Genomic DNA, 21,308 nt, shown 5'->3' with positions numbered 1-21,308 from the left:
GTAGTGGCTACTTAAACATAAAGTTGAAGCTAATAAGATCAAAAAGTCACTATTTTCAAGCAATCAAATATCTGTATAAACAGCCCTTAAAAGGTTACATGAAAAGTTAACATAAATTTCACCTTTTTCTAAAAATTTTGTAGTGGTTATGTTCTTTCAAACTGCTGGAAAATATAAGTGGTAGGCAAACTCCAATAAAGAATAGATCTAACTTATTATGAGATGCATATAGAAACTCGCTTGTTACAGAAATGTAGGTATTTTAAAGACTCCTGAAATGATGCATTTATATACAGCAGTCTGATTTGCATCATAAATGATAGTGTAATGCAAGTTTATTACCAATTATTATTATTATTTATTTATTTATATAGCGCGCGCATATTCCACAGCGCATTACAGAGAATATTTGGCCACTCATAACAGTCCCTGCCCCAGTGGAGTTTACAATCTAGGTGCCTAATTCAGACCTGATCACAACAGCAACATTTTTCTCTAATGGCCAAAATCATGTGCACTGCAGGTGGGGCAGATATAACATGTGCAGAAAGAGTTAGATTTGGGTAGGGTGTTTTCAAACTGAAATCTACATTGCAGTGTAAAAATAAAGCAGCCAGTATTTACCCTGCACAGAAACAAAATAAACCCACCCAAATCTAACTTTCTCTGCACGTGTTATATCTGCCCCACCTGCAGTGCACATAGTTTTGCCCATTACAGAAAGATTATGCTTTTGCGAAAAGGTCTGAATTAGGCCCTATATACCTTACCACATGAACTTGCACACGCACAGACATTCACAACAGGGTTCATTTTGTTGAGAGCCAATTAACCTATCAGTATATTTTTGGAGTGTGGGAGGAAACCGGAGTACCCGGAGGAACACACGCAAGTATGGGGAGAATATACAAACTACACAGGGCCATCGTGCAAATGCTGTGAGGCAATAATGCTAACCATTACACCATCCGTACTGCCCAGTTTATATCTGTCATTTATAAGTTTATATCTGTTAATTATGTTTAATAGTTGTATGATTTGCCTTAGAAAGGATAGTGAAATGTAAGTTTCTATCCATCAGTTCTGTTTATTATTTTGATGTTGCAGACTTTGTAATAGTTTATGAGAAAATGATATCATGAGTAACAAACTGAGGAATTACATTATGACTGGTCATTGTTATTTAAAAATTTTGATTAATAATTTAACATGTCCGAGATTTTAGCCTGACCACCTGCTCATCTGGGTTAAATTCACATTCAGTGAAGATATAAGATGCTGTTTCTAATGCACACTCTGCATAATAAAACTCCTTATATCCCTTTGTGAAAAGTTAAACCTCAATGGATCTTATTTAGCAAGAGAAATCAGAGAATATGTGTCAAGTGTAAGAAAGGGAGTTACAACGCAGGATAACTGATTACAATAAAATATTAACTGACCGCAGTATGTAAGAAGAAAGAAAAGTAAAGAAAGCTATAATTGGGTTCATTGGCAAACCAGAAAACATGGACGGAAAATAATTATTGTAGTATATGTGGCAATCTGCCCACCATATACAGTACATATATATTTCACACTTCCATTTTGTATTTCGATGCATTTGCATGCTGTTGATGCTTTCTAGTCTACTGAAACACATATCAGCAAAAGTTAAAATGTACTTCTAAATACTCCCTATTGTTACTATCAGACCCAAATATAATAGTTACATAAAACTGAGCCACTTCAAGCAAAAGTGCTCCCTGAGTGCTACTGGGGGAAATCCTCCTACAAATCGGAGTTCCTTCACTATAAATTCATACTTCCACTTGGAAACAGTTATTACCAAACATCACTTCTCCAATATCCAACCTCCCATGCAGCAATTTAAAATGTGTATCTGGCACTCTGGGGCAATGTGTATCTGGCATTGTGGGGGCATATATGGCACTACTGGGGGCATTTGTGCATCTGGCACCGTGGGGCATTTGTGCATCCGGCACCATGGGGGCATATCAGGCACTGTAGGATTATATCTGGCACGGTGGGGGGCATATGTATCTGGCACTCTTGGGGCATATGTATATCTGGCACTATTGGGGGCATATGTGTATCTGCTCCCCCCATATGTGTATCACGCCCCCATTTTCATTGACCACGATCCATGTGGCATTTGGCCACACCCATTTTTGGAGGGGGCGCGTGAGTCTTAGGCGCGCACACACAGTACCTATAAGACATTTTTTTTCTACTTGAACCACTGGTTTTACCATAAAACCACTGTAAGCAACTGTAGATTCAACCAGTGACAGACTGGGGTCGCTTTTCATCCCCGACATTTCTGTGCACGTAAAAGGGGAGTCAGGGGGGCGTGGACTCACAACATGTGAAACAGGCACTTCGGGCAGGAGGGAGCAAAACGGAGAGCCGGAAGCTGCGCTAACCGCGGCCTTCTCGGCTCTCTGTGTGGCCGAACCGGCCCACCAGACCATCGGCCCTTCTGGCATATGCCAGAAGTGCCAGATGAGCAGTCCGTCCCTGTATTCAACATATTATTTATGCTAAAGCAATGAAAGATTTATTCAGAGTACTGCACAGTCATGTGACAGACAACATACTGTAACAGGACTGCTGCTCTCCAGACACCTTTAGCCTTCAGCACACAAATGTTTGAACTAGGACTCATCACTCCTGTACTATTTGAATGCTGGCTACAAGTGGAAATCAATGAAAAGCATCCAATGATGCCATACCTTATCAAAGCTCCTTAACTAATGTCCTCAACCTGTTTCACTATAGCCTAAAGGACTCTAAATCACTGCATTTAGTAACAGTATAAAAATAGACAATTCTGTGGATCACGGTGTCCAACTGTACTATGCAGTTCTACAGCTATAGTTCATTAAAGCAAGGACAAGTAGCAATAAAATACAACTATTTAATTTTACAGAACACTACACAACTGATTGAAATAGATAAACTAAAAATATGCTTATACGTCAACGGCAAAGATTTTAAAATAACAGTGATTCTTACTTACAAATGTGTGTATTTTTTAATATTTATCATATGCCTGTGTAAAATATAAACATAATACAAATGCATAAAGAATTTGGGATGGCTTTTTAATAAATTGCATAAAGTACTAAAAGTAGCTCAATTAGCAAATTTCCCTGCAATTAATATTTGAAAACTATCTGTCTTATAACATATGTCAGACTGCATTTGATACTTTCACAAAGCACATTTGACTGTAACTGTTAGTTCCCCTGTGACTTTCACAACATGACACCAAACATCACATAAGACTGTAAAGCAAAGATGGTAAAAAGACCACTACTAGTGTAGCAAAAAACATTAATTAGCTTAACTTAATTTATGTAATTTTTACATAACAGTATGGTCATTTATAATGTACATCAGAACAAGCTAAATTATGACAAGCCTGTCTCTGTTGACTAATCTGTATATCCTGATTAGAAATACAGAATTAATTCTGACAATATCAAAAATAGGAAAAAAGAACCATAGGTACATTATATCACTCTTAGAATATTACAGCTAGTACTTCTCATTGATTATTTTTTTTAAAGGAAAATGTAATATTTATGATATAACCAACGTCTTTATATTCTACAGGGGGGGGGCGACGACCTGAAACAGCCGCGGTAATTAAATGTGGCTAAATTATTCCCCAGGGGCTATCTAATTAGCCTCGAAAGCTGGAACTTATCAAGGATTTTTGTTTACCTGCCCCAGGTAGGCGAAGAAAATTCCCAGTATCAGTCCCGCTTTCGCGGCTGTGATCACAAAAACACATAGGTCTGTGAACTTATCACAGATCCTAATAGAATTGTGCATGGAAAAAAATACCAGAGAAAAGCTCCATTTTTTTTAGCCGCAAATTTCTCAGGGATGAATGAATGCCTCCTATGTGTGGTTTAAAGTGATCATATATACTTAAAAGACTTTAAGCCAGAAAAAATGTAAACAACGAGCTAGTTAACATGTGTTTTCCTTTGTATTCAGTTTAGACAAAATGCTTGTAAGCCAGCAAAGGAACTCAGATATTATGGGAATGATGTGGAGTATGGAAACCTCTCTGCATATCTGAGCACATCCATATGAAAAAGATAATAGGCGTTCCTGTAAGAAAAAAATAAATCCACTCCACTATTTTACTGTTGTTGCACCTCTTTCAGTGGCTCTGAACCTGTTAGTTGTACCCACACTAATGTGCACAGGTTGAGTTGATAATACCCCTTGCACCCCACTACCCATCTAAGACATCAGTAGCTACAGTATGTTGAGAGTTGCAGTATTACTTGTTTGCTGTAATATACATTTTTAGCATATACAATCTTTTTTGCCCTTTGTATGGTGCTGCAGACAACATGTGGTTTCCTACATAACAATAATAATATACAGATAATAGGATTTTGGTACTTACCAGGTAAATCCTTTTCTTTGAATCCATAGGGGGCACTGGAGTACTCTTGGGATATGGACGGCTTCCACAGGAAGTAGGCACTGAATAAATTAATTTTGGGACTATACCTCCCCTCCATATCCCTGAGTACCTCAGTGTTTTTTACTGAGCCGAACAGGAGCGATAGAGAGGTTGACAATTGAACATTACATATAACATAACGGACAACAATAAAGTTAACCCAACATTACTGACAACTAAACAGTTGACACCATAACTTGTTAATCTGAACCAGACGGTGAAAGTGTGTTACCATAAGATCTACTGAACCTACCCCAAACCGCTCTGGGTGGGCGTCCAGTGCCCCCTATGGATTCAAAGAAAAGGATTTACCTGGTAAGTACCAAAATCCTATTTTCTTTTTCATCCACTAGGGGTCACTGGAGTACTCTTGGGATGTACCAAAGTCTCCTCCGTGGCGGGAGAGCTGTTTGGCACCTGTAACACTAAACGGCCAAAGCTAGATGCTGATGCCGCAAACGTATCAAACTTGTAGAGGCGCACAAACGTGTGCACCGAAGACCATGTAGCCGCCCGGCAACGCTGTGTCGTAGAAGCTCCACGACTCGCTGACCATGATGTTCTCACAGCACGTGTGGAATGAGCTGTTATCGATGTAGGTGGCTGTAACCTAGCATGAAGGTAAGCCTGACGTATGGTCACTTTAATCCAACTGGATAAGGTCTGCCTAGAAGCTGGCCAACCCATCTTGGCAGCATCATAGAGAGTAAACAACGTATCCGTCTTACAAACGGTCGACGTTCGGGATACATAAATGCGTAATGCGCGTACCACATCCACCTACCAGAGTCTCCTGTTAACATAGGAACTACTATTGGTTGATTGATGTGAAAAAATGACACTACTTTTGGCAGAAAAGCAGAATTTGCTCGGAATTCCGCTCTGTCATCATGAAACCTAAATACGGTGGTTTGCACGACAAAGCACCCAAACTGAAACACGCCTTGCTGACGCTAAGGCTAAAAGAAACATTGTTTCCCCAAGTGAGAAATTTAATATTCACTTGTTGTAAGGGTTCATAAAAAGACTAAGAAATCTAAAAACCAGATTCAAGTCTTATGGCGCAGTAGGTAGAGTGAATGGAGTCTGAACTCTGAGGACACCCTGCCTAAAAGGTGTGAACCGACGGCAATAGGGCCAATCTACTATGAAAATAAATGGACGCCGCCGATATCTGCACCTTTAGTGTGGATAAACTCAGACCTCCATCTAACCCCATCTGTAGAAATAACAAAAGACGGGATAACTTAAAAGATGATGTCGGAAACTTCAGAGCTTCACACCAACCTACATAGGCACGCCAAATTCTGTAATAATGAGCTGCCGTAACCGGCTTCCTAGCTCGTAACATGGTTGGAATAACCGATTCTGGAATGCCCTCTCTTCTTAAGAGGGCTGTCTCAACAGCCACCCCGTCAAACGTGGCTGCGCTAAATCGGGTAAGAGGAATGGACCCTGCTGTAACAGGTCCGAACGTAGTGGGAGCGGCCAAAGACAGACTGCGAGTAGACCGCGGAGATCCGAGAACCAAGCTCTCCGGAGGCCAAAGAGGCGTCACTAGTATAACTGTGACGGACTCTCCTTTGATCCGTTTTAGCCACAGAGGGAGCAGCGGAAATGGTGGAAATAGATACACGAGACTGTATGGCCACGCGATTGAGAGAGCATCCACCGCCACTGCCTTTGGATCTCTCGTTCTGGACACGACCTGGGGCGTTTGATGATTGCGGCGAGATGCCACCAGGTCCACCTGCGGGTAACTCCACTTCTGGAGCAGCATGTGGACACATCTGTACCTCCCGCATTGCCCTCCGGTTTTTCGTTTCTCCTTGTTTGTTGATGTATGCGACTGCTGTCGCATTGTCTGACTGCACCTGAACAGCCTGAGCCTGCAGCCCGTGCACTACTTATAGTAGCGCATTGTAAGTTGCCCGGAGTTCCAGGACATTTATAGGCAGCAATCTTTCGTGATCCGCCCAGAGACCATGGAGCTGATAAATTTGAACTACAGCTCCCCAATCTCTGAGACTTGCGTCCGCCGTGAGAATTATCCAATTCCAGGCACCGAACCGTTTCCCTGCGGTTAGATTCTGTACTTTGAGCCACCAGAGTAGAGACTCTCTGGTCCTTGGAGACAACCTCACTTCTGCAGTAAATCTGCAGATGCGAGCCCGACCACTGTGCGAACACATCCAATTGAAAAGGACGAGAGTGAAGTCCTCCGAACTGAAGCGCTTCGAAAGCCGCCACCATTGTCTAATAGGCGAATGCCCAAGTGACCGAGACTGTGCGTGGCTTGAGCACTAATTGTACCAGATGACGAATGACCTGTACTTTCTGTTCGGGTATGTAAATTCTTTGATTTACCGTATTGAGAATCATACTTAGGATTTGAAGTCGTTGAGACGGAATCATCCAGAAATTCGCGTAGACAATGGTAGGAAATCAGATTTTCCTCCCCACTTGGTCTGCGATCTATCTCGTTTGGAATCCGACTCCGCCTGTTAGGAACGTAGCCAAAGTGGACGTTATGCGCTACTAGCGAAGCTAGAACGCAAGAACCAACTGCCAACGTCCAAAGACGCTGTAGGCAGCAAGAAGTGTAAGGTGGTCTTTATTTAGGGCAAACCTGAACCGGAATGCCCTGCCACTACAGCCTTGTTACCTCAAACCCTTACCAAAGCAGGGCGAAGCAACAGCCCTACTGCTGTGTAGGGTATACTCCGATATGTAGTAAAACCCCCAATAAATGCCATTGTCTCTGATTGGAAATTGTTCAGCCTTCGCTGAGAACCTGACGTACTGGCTTGGTGCTATGAGGGCTGGTGGCAATCGACCGCAACAATCTAACTGAAACTGTCTGTGCAGTCTTTACACAGAGTACTAACCACTATATGATCACGGCAATTTAAACAAGCCAGGTAGGAGACGAACCTACAATCTTGTTATGCATAGTCAGATGCGATATACATTGCGCCACTGGCCCAGATTCGTATTTGTCCGACACACTGTGTGACCGACTTTACAGCGAAGCTGCTTGTTTGATTATGCATAAATGCATATAGCAGAGGATAGTTTCAATCTGCCTACCTCTGGGTTATGGGCCCAGCATGCATCCATTGCAGTACTCTGCTGCACATGTAAGTGCAAGAGATCATGTACTCCAACCAGTAAGTACACCACGGAAATAACGTGTGTATAAACCTGCATTACCGTGCATGTGGTTACCAGCAATAGTGAATCTTCCTGTAGAGTCATGCTGTACAAAAACAATTTAATAAATTAAACTCCTAACAACACCCCGCTCCTGCAGAGTCTAAGTGTTGTAGGGCAGCAACTTCCAAGAAAGAACCAGGAAGTAACATTAAAAGAAAAATTTTTTTTTTTTTTTTTTTTAAACACCTGTTAAACCAGGATCTGAACCAGTGTTCATGCAAACACAATGTTCACTGTGGCCGGAAAGCCTAACCACTTGGCTACCGAGCCACCTGTAAAAACAATAAGCAAAACTGCTGTGGTGTGGCCATGTCTGCAATGCTCAACAGATAGTGTTAATAAGCACTGAGTGCTGATCAATTATTCTTGCTTACTGCAAAATAGACTTTTAATGTCAGCATATTATATATACATATATACAACAATGTATATTCACACATGTTCAGACTTTAATAAATATATATATATCTATATATATATATATATATATATACACACACACATAGTATCTACAGCACCTTGTATTCCCAGGTGGTCTCCCATCCAGGTACTAACCAGGCCCAACACTGCTTAGCTTCCAAAATCAGTTGAGATTGGGCGTATCCAGTGTGGTGTGGCTGTAGATCCCCTATACACATATCCTGTACACAGGTATAACACATTTTTACAAGTCTGAACTAAATGTGACCTCTCACAGGCTTAAAACCTGAGATGACTGCTGTTTGACCACAGCTTAGTTAATGGGCCCTTCTAGTGGCCGGCGCCGGGAGCGCGCTCTGGAGAGCTATCCTGACTGTAAAACCTATAGTAGGTTTATATTGATAGTGTAAGCCCAAACTGAGCTATTTTTAACAGTTTAAACTAGCATGTATTAGTATGCAATCTAGTTGGATCACCAGTTTCCCAGATGGTAAAACAGTATGCAACCCTGCTTAGCTTCCAAGCTCAGATGAGTTTGGGCGTATCCAGTGTGGTGTGGCTGTAGATTAAAAATACCTACAGCACCTTGTACTCCCAGGTGGCTAATCAGGCCCAACACTGCTTAGCTTCCAAAATCAGAAGAGATTGGGCGTATCCAGTGTGGTGTGGCCAAGTGATTTAAGCCAAAGCTGCTGCAGGTGAGTGAACTCACACGGCTCCACAGATACTGATTTATAAGCCCCATGTGCTTTACAATTGTTATAATATACTTACTTTACAACAAATGAACAAAACCAGTATTTGGCTGCCACAACCATGAATCAGATTTGCAGTGTTTAGGATAATATCATTATAAACAGTTATGATATAAATAATTATGTATATCCATGTTTTAGACATGGCAGGGAAACTGCTTATTAGTAATTGCTGGTGTCTTACTCATGCAGACAGACAATACAACCAAAAACAAAAACAAAGACCGACAACTTGCACGACTCAGTAAATAGCACTAAGGTGTCTCTATTATATCTGGCCAAGTGCAGTGCACGCCAGCCATATGCCTGCTCCCAAATTCCCCTTAACACCCCTGCGCCTTCAATGGAGGAGAGATGTAACACAGGAATTTCTGGAAATACAACAGGAAACATGGTTAATCTTGCTTTAACCAGGACTTCATAGCCTTTTGTAAAACATATGCAGCTCTGCTGTATTCCCTTATCAATAAGAGTTTAATCATGAGATTTTATCCAGTGACCCTGACATTTCTGTGTGCAGGGAACATCACTGTGGCAGCTTCTCACTAGGCTAAGAAACCTGCCTTTTGACTCTCATTTGTGTGTCCCCCCATGCTCCGTATACCGTTCTCTATACACGGAGCCGGGCCATGGTGGAGAGGGAGCCCGAAGCGGCATCGAGGGCCTGGGCCACACACACACACACACACAGTGTCCCACACAGTGGGGCGGCAGCGTGAGCTGACCGCCCCGTTCAACATACCTGGACCCTGTGGTGAGGGCTATGACGGGCCTTCTCTGTAAGTTCCGTCCAGCCTTTACTGCAGGTTTTTAGTCCTGCAGGTGGTAGTGAGGGAGCTCTTTTTTGAGAGGTCCGACACCCACAGCTGCTAAAGCAGCCTTCACTTATCCCGGACCCACCTATTGGAAGGGGGGGAAGGGATGTTGAAAATCGTTGAAAAAAGAAAAAACTTAGAAAAAAAAATCCAATGAAATGTGGACCTCTGTGGCAGCAAAGCCACAAGCCTACTGACTGTGTCGAGCACAGAAAAAACACTGAGGTACTCAGGGATATGGAGGGGAGGTATAGTCCCAAAATTAATTTATTCAGTGCCTACTTCCTGTGGAAGCCGTCCATATCCCAAGAGTACTCCAGTGACCCCTAGTGGATGAAAAAGAAATAGCCACACTCATCATGGCTACATCTGCTGACAAAGTGCACTCCTGGTGCATCTAGGTGCGCCCATGCCTAACCACACCTTTTGCCAAACCCATTCATGGGAATGAAGCACGTGCACGTCTAAGACGCACGCCTTAGACAGTCATGGCAAATGAGGCATGAATGCATCTAGATGTAGCCACGATGAGCGTGGCTATATATGTGCTTGATTGTAAACCAATAATTTTGTATATTGTTAAGTTTGAAAGAGGAGGGACAGATTGAAGTGCAGCATAAGCATGAAGGAAATGTGTCTTCCAGGTGAACAGGAAAATATTTTGCATTAGAGTGCTAAGCAATCCCATAGATGTGACATTCATGGCTTCTTGCTGAGCACAGCATGGGGCTTCTTTCTGTGAATATTAGGGGCTCATAGTTCTATTCTTAATGTTATGCGCAGCATACTGTATGTAACTGCTGAAAGACCAAAAAAGAAAATTGTTTAATAAACCAGAAACCAAAGTCTTAAAAATAAACAAATTGTCATGTCCATGACTAAGGGGGTAATTCTCACTACTGCAGTCTGAATTCCTTTGTGGAGTGCACTCGCGCAGCGGGCGCACCCCGGGATCCCAGTGAGATGCTAAAAGCATCTCAGGGCTGCGATCACCTCTAGCTGATTGACAGGCAGAGGTGGGGGTGGACTGTTGTGGGGGAGGTCCACGTCGGGTAGCCGCAGGCTGGCAGGGAGCTACACAGCGGGTGCAAAAGCATCACCGCAGTGCTGGTGGAGGGGCAGAGCCGGACATGTGGAGCAGACTAGCCCTGTGCTTGGCATCCCACTGCATGTCTGAGAAACTGATCGTAGATGTGCTAAATTTAGCACATGTACGATCAGATCTGAATTACCCCCTAGCTTTGGTATTTGCGAATTTGATGTACAAATTATTTAGCAATGCCAGTTCCTGTTAATAACTTGGAGGGATTTCTAAGTACAAATAGCACTAGGTCTTTAAATGCACTCCCCACCTTCGCCGTGGGTGGCTACTCAGTTCATCAGTAGTGCCAATGGGTGTAGGCAAGGATTTCTGAAAATAATGGAGACAGAACAAGAGCCTGATAGTGCAGTAATTAGTGACCTTCTTTGAAAGGCTAAAGGCAATATGCGTACCAGATATCGAAGTATTTTGTGCCTCAACAATATCCCTTCTATTGGATGTGGCCAAGGATTTTTAACAGATATCCAGACTGTCAAGGTACCAGATTAATCCTCCATTTTGCACCAACACCACTCCAAAACTGCAGTCTGCAAAGTCTAAGAAGCTGTCCAGTTGTCAATACCAAAGTGTATGTACTAATAACAGATTTTTACAGTGTCACCAGGGCACCAGCCGCTTCCTTTGTCTGCCACAGGAACTCCTTTAAACGCATGTTGTGGGTTCACAGCAACAGTTTCCAAATGCAGATGCCACACTCGGGTTGGAAGACAAAAGTGTCTGGCTGCTTCGCCAATGGCTAAAACATAACCCAGCTAAATTTAGACTGTTACTCAGCAGACTATGCAATTGCAAATGCTGTATACTTACAGGAACTTCACACCCAAGAAGGGCAGATTTAAAATGGAGGAATGCTAATACTGGTTGATACTGTAGCTATGTGTGAGAGGGGGAACGTGAGTAGGAGCACCTTAGCAAGAAAAAGAACAATCTAGTATGTAACAAAGCTTTAAAGCAAAATGTATTTAAATAGGAAATAAAACCACAAATGTGCCATTAACAAAGGCTAAATAATATACATGAAAGAGTCCACTTAAAATGCACACTAAATACCAAGGCAGACATGGGTTCACTGTGAACGCATCAGTCAAAAGATTTTTCTGTGTTTTTGTGTAAAGTAAATGGGGGATTTAGACTGAGACCCAGGAAATTCCCAGGTTGGTAGACCCGGCTCATACCAGTGTATTTCCCAGGTCTTATGTTGGAAAGTGGTATTAGCCTTCTACAGGAGATTTCATGTTAGGCTGTTAGTAAGTACGTAGTGGGAATACATAAATTATGCAGAAACTACTGTTTCTGCACAATTTCATAAAAAAATGGTTTTGATAAATAGTCCTCTATATCTTAAAGACTGAAGAGTTAATAATTTATTTGTAGATCAAGACATGAAATCATTAGACTTTGCAATCACATTACCAAAAATGGAAAATGTGTTGGCTGACAGCACTACAGATGCTGGGATCATTATATAATGAGCACAAGAGACACTTGCACAATACAATTATAGAAATATAAGAGTGTCCTATAACCTTTGCATATGAAAAAAAAAATGTAAAATCATCTATTTAAGCAGTGATGCACCCTAATGTCTAAGAATAAGTCAGGAGTACAGTAATGAGTTCTACAGACAATTAAACAATATTTTTTATTGCAATGGAGAAAACACAAAACATGTAGTACAAACTGATAAATCCACCACCACAGCAAATTTAGCCGTTTGTTTGGGGGGGTTTCTCTCTCAGGACAGGTATATTTAACACTGACTGACACATTTTAAATTTCTACCATTTTTATCAACAAAGTAGTTCAACACATTCACAAATTAAGAGGGAAGAATCCCAGGTGCAGAGCTATTTGTATCTGATGGAAAAGGTCCGATAATGGGCAACTGTAATAAGGGCTAGATGGCAAAAAATAGGAGTTTAATACATACCGGTAATTCCTTTTCTCGTAGTCCGAAGTGGTACTTTAATACCATGGGTTATAGATCAGACCACTGGAGCATGTCACTTTAAAACCTTTAGTGTGTGTATGTGTGTGCTGGCTCCTCTCCTCTATGCCCCTCCTACCAGACTCAGTCTAGGAAAGCTGTGCCCGAGGAGACGGACATACCATGAGAGAAGGAATAATAAAACAGCGGTGAGGCAACAAGCCAACACACAACCATAACCAAAATGAGGGCGCTAACCAGAATAGAAGATAGCAACACCAACCCAACCAGGATAGCACAGCTATCCCAACAACATAATGGGACCGCAACGGCAGGCCAACCAAAAACTTACTCAGGTAAGCAGGAATCGAAGCACTGAGGTGGGCGCCCAGTATCCACTATGGACTACGAGAAAAGGAATTACCGGTAGGTATTAAATTCCTATTTTCTCTAACGTCCTAGTGGATACTGGGGATCTGTACTTTAGTACCATGGGGGAGTCCCAAAGCTCCCAAACGGGTGGGAGAGTGCTGAGACCCCTGTAAAACCGCCTGACCAAACTGAAGGTCATTCTTGGCCAAGGTGTCGAACCGATAGAATTTTACAAAAGTGTTTGAACCAAACCCAATTAGCAGCACGGAACAACTGTAAGGCCGAGACACCCCGGGCAGCCGCCCAGGAAGAGCCCACAGACCTCATTGACCTCACAGGAACCACAATAGGTTGATTGACATGAAAAGCGGACACCACTTTTGGCAAAAACTGAGGACGGGTCCTGAGTTCCGCCCTGTCTTCACGAAAAACCAAATAAGGGCTATTACAGGATAAGGCCCCGAATTCAGAGACACGTCTCAACTCCACCCTATGTAAGGGTTAAAACCAGTCCGATTGAAGAAAAGAGAGAACCACAACGAGATCCAAAGGAGCCGTGGGAGGCACGATGGGCGGTTGCATATGAAGCACTCCTTTAGGAAAGTTTGTTCTTCCGGCAACATGGCAAGTTGTTTCTGGAAGAAAATAGGGAGCGCCGAAATCTGGACTTTGATGGAGCCTAAACGTAGGCCCATATACACTCCCGCTTGCAGGAAAAGTAGAAAACGACCGATTCTAAATTCCACAGGAGACACCTTTCTACTTTTACACCAGGAAACATACTTTTTCCAGATACAATGATAATGCTTTGACGTCATCATCTTCCTGGCTTGGATCATGGTGGAAATAACCCAAGAGGGAAGACCTTTTCTTGCTAGAATCTCCCTCTCAACTTCCAAGCCGTCAAACGTAGCCGCTGTAAGTCTGGATAGACATACGGACCTCGTTGAAGAAGATCATTTTGGAGCGGTAGAGGCCAGGGATCCTCCAGAGCCATGGTTAGGAGGTCCGAGTATCACGCCTGTCGAGGCCAATCCATGGTAATTAGAATTGCTAGAACGCTTTTCTTTCTTAGTCGGTTGGGTCGGTTCCAGGTGAGATTTCTGGAAATTTACAATCCACCCATGATCCGTAAGCAGGCGAGTTGTCAGATCGAAGCTGTGCAATAGACACTCCCTGGACATAGCCTTTATCAGGAGATAGTCCAAGTAGGGGACTATGTTGACTCCATTCTGCGCATATGCAGCATCATCTCCGCCATGACTTTGGTGAAGACCCTCAGAGCTGTGGACAGGCCAAAGGGCAAGGCCTGAATCTGGAAGTGGTCATCCAAGATGGTGTACCTGAGGTAAGCCTGATGAGGGGGCCACATGGGAATGTGTAGGTAAGCCTACTTGACATCCAGGGATACCAAGAATTCCCCTTCCTCCAGACCTGACGCCACTGCCAGCAAGGATTCCATCTTGAATTTAAACCCACGCAGATACGGATTAAGAGACTTCAGGTTTAAGATAGGTCGCACCAAACCGTCCGGTTTTGGAACGACAAAAAGACCGGAGTAAACCCCCCTTTCGTGTAATGGAGGAGGTTCTGGAACCACCGCCCCTGTCCACAAAAGTTTTATGAATTGATTCTTGCAAGGTAACTTTTGCCACGGGCAAAACTGGTTAGCCCGATTTGAAAAATCTGGGAGGAGGAAGTGTTTGAGGGCAAAGTGTTGAAGGCGAGCACCCACCTGAACTCACCTGAAAGTCGCCTTGCTGCTTGGGCCAACCGTCACGTGGAAGGCTTATCGGCAGGGGATCCGGTGGCCCGGTCCAGGGATGCAGCAGTTGCAGGTTTACGGGACTTTACACGTTATCCTCTCGGGGTGGTGGAGACTCCCAGGCCCCTGCCTCTGAACCTTGCCACATGAAAGGACTGCAAGGAGGGTCCTGTGTAAGAACATCTAGCAGGTGGCATAGCCAATGGCAAATAGGTAGACTTGCCCGCCGTTTCCTGGGAAATACATTTATTCAATTCGTCCCCAAACAAGGCATCACCTGTAAAGGGAAGATTTTCTGCACCCTTTTTGGAATCAGCATCCGCTGACCATTGATGAAACCACAGAGCTCTGCGTGCCAAAACTGCCATAGTAGTAGTGCGGCCATTTATATTAAACAATTCCTTTACAGCCTTGACCTCATCCTGGGGCAGATTGTCTAATCCATTAAAAATATTATCGGACCACTTGACAATTGCCCTGGAAAACCACCCACAAACTATTGTGGGGCAGCTGTGCTACGCGTGCTGCTGTATAAATAGCCTTGAGAGTGGTCTCAATTTTACGGTCAGCTGACTCTTTTAGGGATATAGCCACTGGCACCGGCAGTAGCAATTTCTTAGACAGTCTGGATACGGACGGATCGACTAATGGTGGGTTTTCCCATACGTTCCTGTCCTCAGCTGGAAGGGGAAAGGTAGCTTAAAACCTCTGAGGAATTTTAAATTTCTTATCAGGGTTTAACCATGCCTCCATGGCCATAGAATTTAATTCTTTAGATACAGGAAAGGTGACTGAGGTCTTTGGTCTAACATTAAAATACAACTCCTCATCTGGTTCTGTGTCCTGATCCAGTATGTGAAGAACCTCTCTTACAGCATAGATGAGGGCCTCCACCCCAGGGGATAGAAAGCTGTCCTCATTCATATCATTGTCATCCACATCAGGCTGGTCAGAATCAGACTGGAGCACCTGTGGCAGTGAGCATTTATGTGAAACCAACAAAGGGGGCTGAGAAGCCTTTCTGGTATCTGCTACTTTTGCCAAACCATCAATAGACTGTTTTAACACCTGTGTCTCCTTTTTTGCTGCAGCTAAATTCTGAATTAACATTCTGAATCATGCTTATAAAATTATCCAGCCAGTCAGGTGCCTGTGAACTGTTTCTCTGAGGAGACAAGAAACACTATTCACACGAGAGACCCCGCTGATGAAAGGGTAGAGTTACAATCAGCACACATAACCATGTCCACAGACATCTTTAAACACAGTAAAATAGCGCAGCTCACTGAAACACCCCCACACAGACCCTAGAGAGCCCCTGGGGTGACACTGAGGAGCGGAGACCAGCACACAGAACACAGCAGCAGAGTGTGTTAAATAATGTGTATAACCTGAAAAACATGCAGCGGCGCTACCGCTGTAGTGCTCCCCTCCAGCTATGACCCCCTGGTACCAGTACACAGCGTGGGTCCGTGGAGGAGCAGCGTGCATGCAGCATTGATGATCCGCAGCAGTAGGCAATGGAGCCTTCCTGCCTCTGGTCCTGCTATGGGAAGCCCCGCCACTTGCAATGGCACGCGGTCCCTCACAAATATTATACTGGCCATGAGTAAAATATACACATAGGGGGTGATTCCGAGTTGTTCGCTCGCAAGCTGCTTTTAGCAGCATTGCACACGCTAAGCCACCGCCCTCTGGGAGTGTATCTTAGCTTAGCAGAAGTGCGGACGAAAGATTAGCAGAATTGCGACTAGAAATCTCAGCCATTGCGACCAGCTCAGTACTTTTCGTTCCTGGATTGATGTCACAAACACACCCAGCGTTTGCCCAACCACTCCCCCGTTTCTCCAGCCACTCCTGCGTTTTGCAACTCGAACGCCTGGGTTTTTCCGCACACTCCCATAAAACGACCAGTTTCCGCCCAGAAACACCCACTTCCTGTCAATCACACTCCGATCAGCACATCGATGAAAAAGCTTTGTTATGCCGTGAGTAAAATACCTAACTTTTGTGTAAAATAACTAAGCGCATGCGCTCTGCGTAACCTTGCGCATGCGCAGTAAGTGACTAATATCAGTATAGCGAAAATCGGCAACGAGCGAACAACTCGGAATGACCCCCATATATCAGTACAGATAAGCCCTAAGGGGCATGAGCCCTGAGCCAGTTTTGTCCGCGGCGGGCATCGCAGCTCATGCACATGACTGCCGCGCAACATGACGCTAAACTGCACCGGGAACCCGCTAACCAGGACCCCAGTGTAACACTCACCGCACTCTTCAGCATATGTTAGAGGGTGGCGGCTAGCTTCTGGCGTGGGCACACATACTAACGATGTGTGATCAGCACCTCAGGAGCTCAGTGTCCTGTCAGCTGGGATTACGAACCATTAACACTCAGGAGGTTGGTTTGGTCCCTCCTCTAAGTCCCACGAAGCAGGTAGCCTGGTTGCCAACCAGGACTACCTGAAAACAATAAACTAAACAAAAAATAAAGAAAACTCTCTGGAGCTTTAGAGAAATGCACCCGGTTCTTGGGCACATTTTTCTAAATGGAGTCTGGTAGGAGGGGCATAGAGGGGAGGAGCCAGCACACACATACACACACTAAAGGTTTTAAAGTGCCAGGCTCCAGTGGACCCGATCTATACCCGATGGTACTTAAGTACAGATCCCCAGTATCCACTAGGACGTTAAAGAAAAGATAATATATGTATTAAAAGCCTGGAACAGAAGGTGGCACTCCAAGACTCTCAATGATGGTCCAAAAAAAAGTGACCTTTACTGTCAACGTTTCAGCTACAATCACCCCTTTCTGAGGACATACAAACTAAACGTGTATACAGTGATTTTACACATACTTACACATATGACCTCTCCACTGCCAGCTGCATGCCCGGCTGGTCACCGCCGTTCACTTCTGGTTTCGGAAATCACGTCATCCCAGAAGTGACACTAGCCTGCCTGGGTGTCAGCGCTGCATTGGGACTGACTAATTGTCACTATGGCAACCTAACATCATCAAGTGCGCTGGACACACTCAGCAGAAAATCAAGTCCTGCTAAGCTGTGTGACCAATTATTACCACAGACACTGATCTATAGTTCATGAAACAAAGTTACATTGATCTCTAGCTATAAAAGGGGACCGAATAGAAGAGAACTTGTGGTAAAAACAGATATCACAGGTATGAAAGTGCAGCAACTACATTTTCTTATAAGAAAAGGAGGATATTTTAAATGCACATGGTGTGCAACTTGTTCAGGTTCGGGTGGGACCAGTGTTAAAAATACCGGGTCGGTGGGAATGCAGTATTAATTTCCTATTAGAAATAATTGCTCTTCATTCAGACAAATGGATAGTTAGCCCACCTCCTGTTACTTCATGAACAGGATGACAATATGTTTCAGCCATAGTAAAAGATTTTTTCAATCAATACTGAAGTGCACAAAATGTGATAAATGAAATTGTAGTTTTATATGGTGTTATCACCACTGCTACACCAAGTACTTAACGTCTAGTATTGAATGAACTTCACCCAGTTAAATAAAAAAAACTGATGCAAAGTGACACATACTAAACATCATTTACGCAACAACAAAAAAATCAGAAGGAAAACAATTGATTATACCCATGTGCTTAGGCATATGTACCACAAGGTGCACCCAGTTCAGGATCAGCTGCATATGCGCCAAGTTTGCATCAGGCATATGTCGAAGTCGGAAAATATTACAAACCCGCACTACACATACAGACACCATTCAGAGTGGCTTCTGTGCGGTTGCGTATTAGCCGTGCGTGCGCACACCTGAACGCTGCATACATTGGCTCGTGAAGCCCTGCGTATTAGCGTGGGGTGTGGGTAAATACAGTGACATACGCAGTCGCATAGAAAGGCCCCCAAAGCCATGTTCCATATTCAATCCTTATAGTACAGAATTTGTACAGACTGTAATCTTCAAAGGCAAGTTACTGTTCACACACAAGCTAATCAAACCATACATACACATTCTTCTAAAACAATGTCTTGAATATATCAAGACATGTCTTGTTTACGCAAAGGTTTGTGATCATGAAACAGGCACCCTGATCTGTGAGGAAAGTAAATATCTCTAGTTATCCTTATTGTTTCAGAGTGTATACTGAAGACAACACAAACCGAACAAGTCATCGTTTGGTGGGAGCCAGAACAATGGGAGACAAATATCCCAATAGATACACATAAGCCTGCGTCTTCAAATTATTAACTACAGGCAGCCTGCAGTCTAGAATACCTTTGATATAATAGCAGGGAAACACTTATGGATATATATATATATATATATATATATCGAACAAATAGACGCGGGGGCGCTCAGATGTCACAGTGCACTACCAGTGATATATACAAAAGTAAGTGTATACGATAAGTGACACTTCCTCTAAAGTGAGAGTGGCTGCAACCTTAAACAATAAATATGTGCTTGGAAAACACATAAATGGAATTTTTTGGAAAGTGAAGAAAAGGGCGCCTACTAGTGTCTAATAAGATTATGTAAAAAAGAACTGGTGTGATTGAGAACAGGACGCTACTTATCTGGCATAAACAGACTTCTGCTTCAGTCATAAGACCAGTATGGGTACATGAAACAAGAAGAACAAGATAACATAGCGCGTACTGTTTTTACGCAATTTTCAATCTACAGATCAAGTCAGCCAATTATGTGTTTATAAAAAACTTTCCGGGTAAAAGCAAATCCCACAATTTAAAATCCACAGCCAGGGATTTTTTAAAAGTTTTTCACAATATTTAATAAAACACATAAAACATAGAAAGTAGAAGTAATGCGAGCGTACAAGATAAAAATGAATGACAAGCTTATCTGTCTATATCAGGAATGGGATACATCAGGTTTTTCCATAAACATCCAAGATATATAGTAAAAATTCAAACGTACAAAAAATAAATATTAAAACAGCTTATCTGCCCATAGGGGAAGTACAGGTGCATCAGTCACAACGCGTTTCGTCCTTAATTAGACTTCATCATGGGGATAAGGTCAGTGAGCATAGATGCTCCATTTATACCTAAGGAGATGGTGTGAGCCCAGCACATGGCCAGGTAATTGGTGACATCACTTCCTGTTGGGTGATATCAGTTTTTGCTGGTGAGAAACATTCTATTTCTAATTGGAGGCATAGTGGCTATACGTGGTGTATATATAGGGGGCACAACCAGGTGACCAGGCAGAAAAAGAAATGTTAAACGAAGCTTAAAAGCTTCGTATGGCTCCGTGTAGCGCGGTGGAACGCACGCTGGAACGCACAGCTATTTCCTGGCGTGGTCCGCTGCGCTTCACTTCCGGTTTCGCGGAAGATACTTCCGCCGGCCGGTGGAACGCACTGTGGAACTACTATGGACTTTATGATGGACTTTATGTTGGAATCCATGGAAACCTATTAAGAGGGGACATATTCCTATACATGGAAAAAGAACTACACCACTATGTGCATCTTTTGTGTATATGTGTGTTTTACACATATATATATCTTTTTGATGTATTTATATCTCCTTATTTTCACTAGGACTCCTCCTGTTATGCCTTATATACCTTTATGTGCCCTTATATATATTTTTTATATGTTTACATATGTTTCTATATATATAATTCTATTTGCCCTCATACATTCATTATTTTGCCCAGTTCTTCCCTCCGTCATTGCCCCCCTTCAAAGAGCAGCTGTTAGTAATCACTGACAAGCACCAATACACAGGGCGCATCGTCATTAAGATGACGATGCGTTCCACAGTGCGTTCCACCGGCCGGCGGAAGTATCTTCCGCGAAACCGGAAGTGACGCGCAGCGGACCACGCCAGGAAATAGCTGTGCGTTCCAGCGTGCGTTCCAGCGTGCGTTCCACCACGCTACACGGAGCCATACGAAGCTTTTAAGCTTTGTTTAACATTTCTTTTTCTGCCTGGTCACCTGGTTGTGCCCCCTATATATACACCACGTATAGCCACTATGCCTCCAATTAGAAATAGAATGTTTCTCACCAGCAAAAACTGATATCACCCAACAGGAAGTGATGTCACCAATTACCTGGCCATGTGCTGGGCTCACACCATCTCCTTAGGTATAAATGGAGCATCTATGCTCACTGACCTTATCCCCATGATGAAGTCTAATTAAGGACGAAACGCGTTGGGACTGATGCACCTGTACTTCCCCTATGGGCAGATAAGCTGTTTTAATATTTATTTTTTGTACGTTTGAATTTTTACTATATATCTTGGATGTTTATGGAAAAACCTAATGTATCCCATTCCTGATATAGACAGATAAGCTTGTCATTCATTTTTATCTTGTACGCTCGCATTACTTCTACTTTCTATGTTTTATGTGTTTTATTAAATATTGTGAAAAACTTTAAAAAAATCCCTGGCTGTGGATTTTAAATTGTG

At 43.1% G+C, this 21,308-nt stretch overlaps 1 protein-coding gene and 1 non-coding gene across 4 annotated transcripts in view; both read right to left on the bottom strand.

The window, feature by feature from the left end:
- TBC1D22A (TBC1 domain family member 22A) overlaps positions 1-21,308 on the bottom strand; it is a 1,169,061-nt gene that overhangs the window by 951,016 nt on the left and 196,737 nt on the right. The gene's annotated exons all lie outside the window — the stretch shown is intronic.
- Positions 8,215-8,333, bottom strand: LOC134938751 (5S ribosomal RNA). The gene has a single exon (XR_010181241.1). It is a non-coding gene; the product is annotated as a 5S ribosomal RNA (ribosomal RNA).

Source organism: Pseudophryne corroboree, chromosome 6 (assembly GCF_028390025.1).
Source record: "Pseudophryne corroboree isolate aPseCor3 chromosome 6, aPseCor3.hap2, whole genome shotgun sequence".
NCBI classification, from domain to species: Eukaryota; Metazoa; Chordata; class Amphibia; order Anura; family Myobatrachidae; genus Pseudophryne; species Pseudophryne corroboree.
This window is presented reverse-complemented; position numbering and strand designations above follow the sequence as displayed.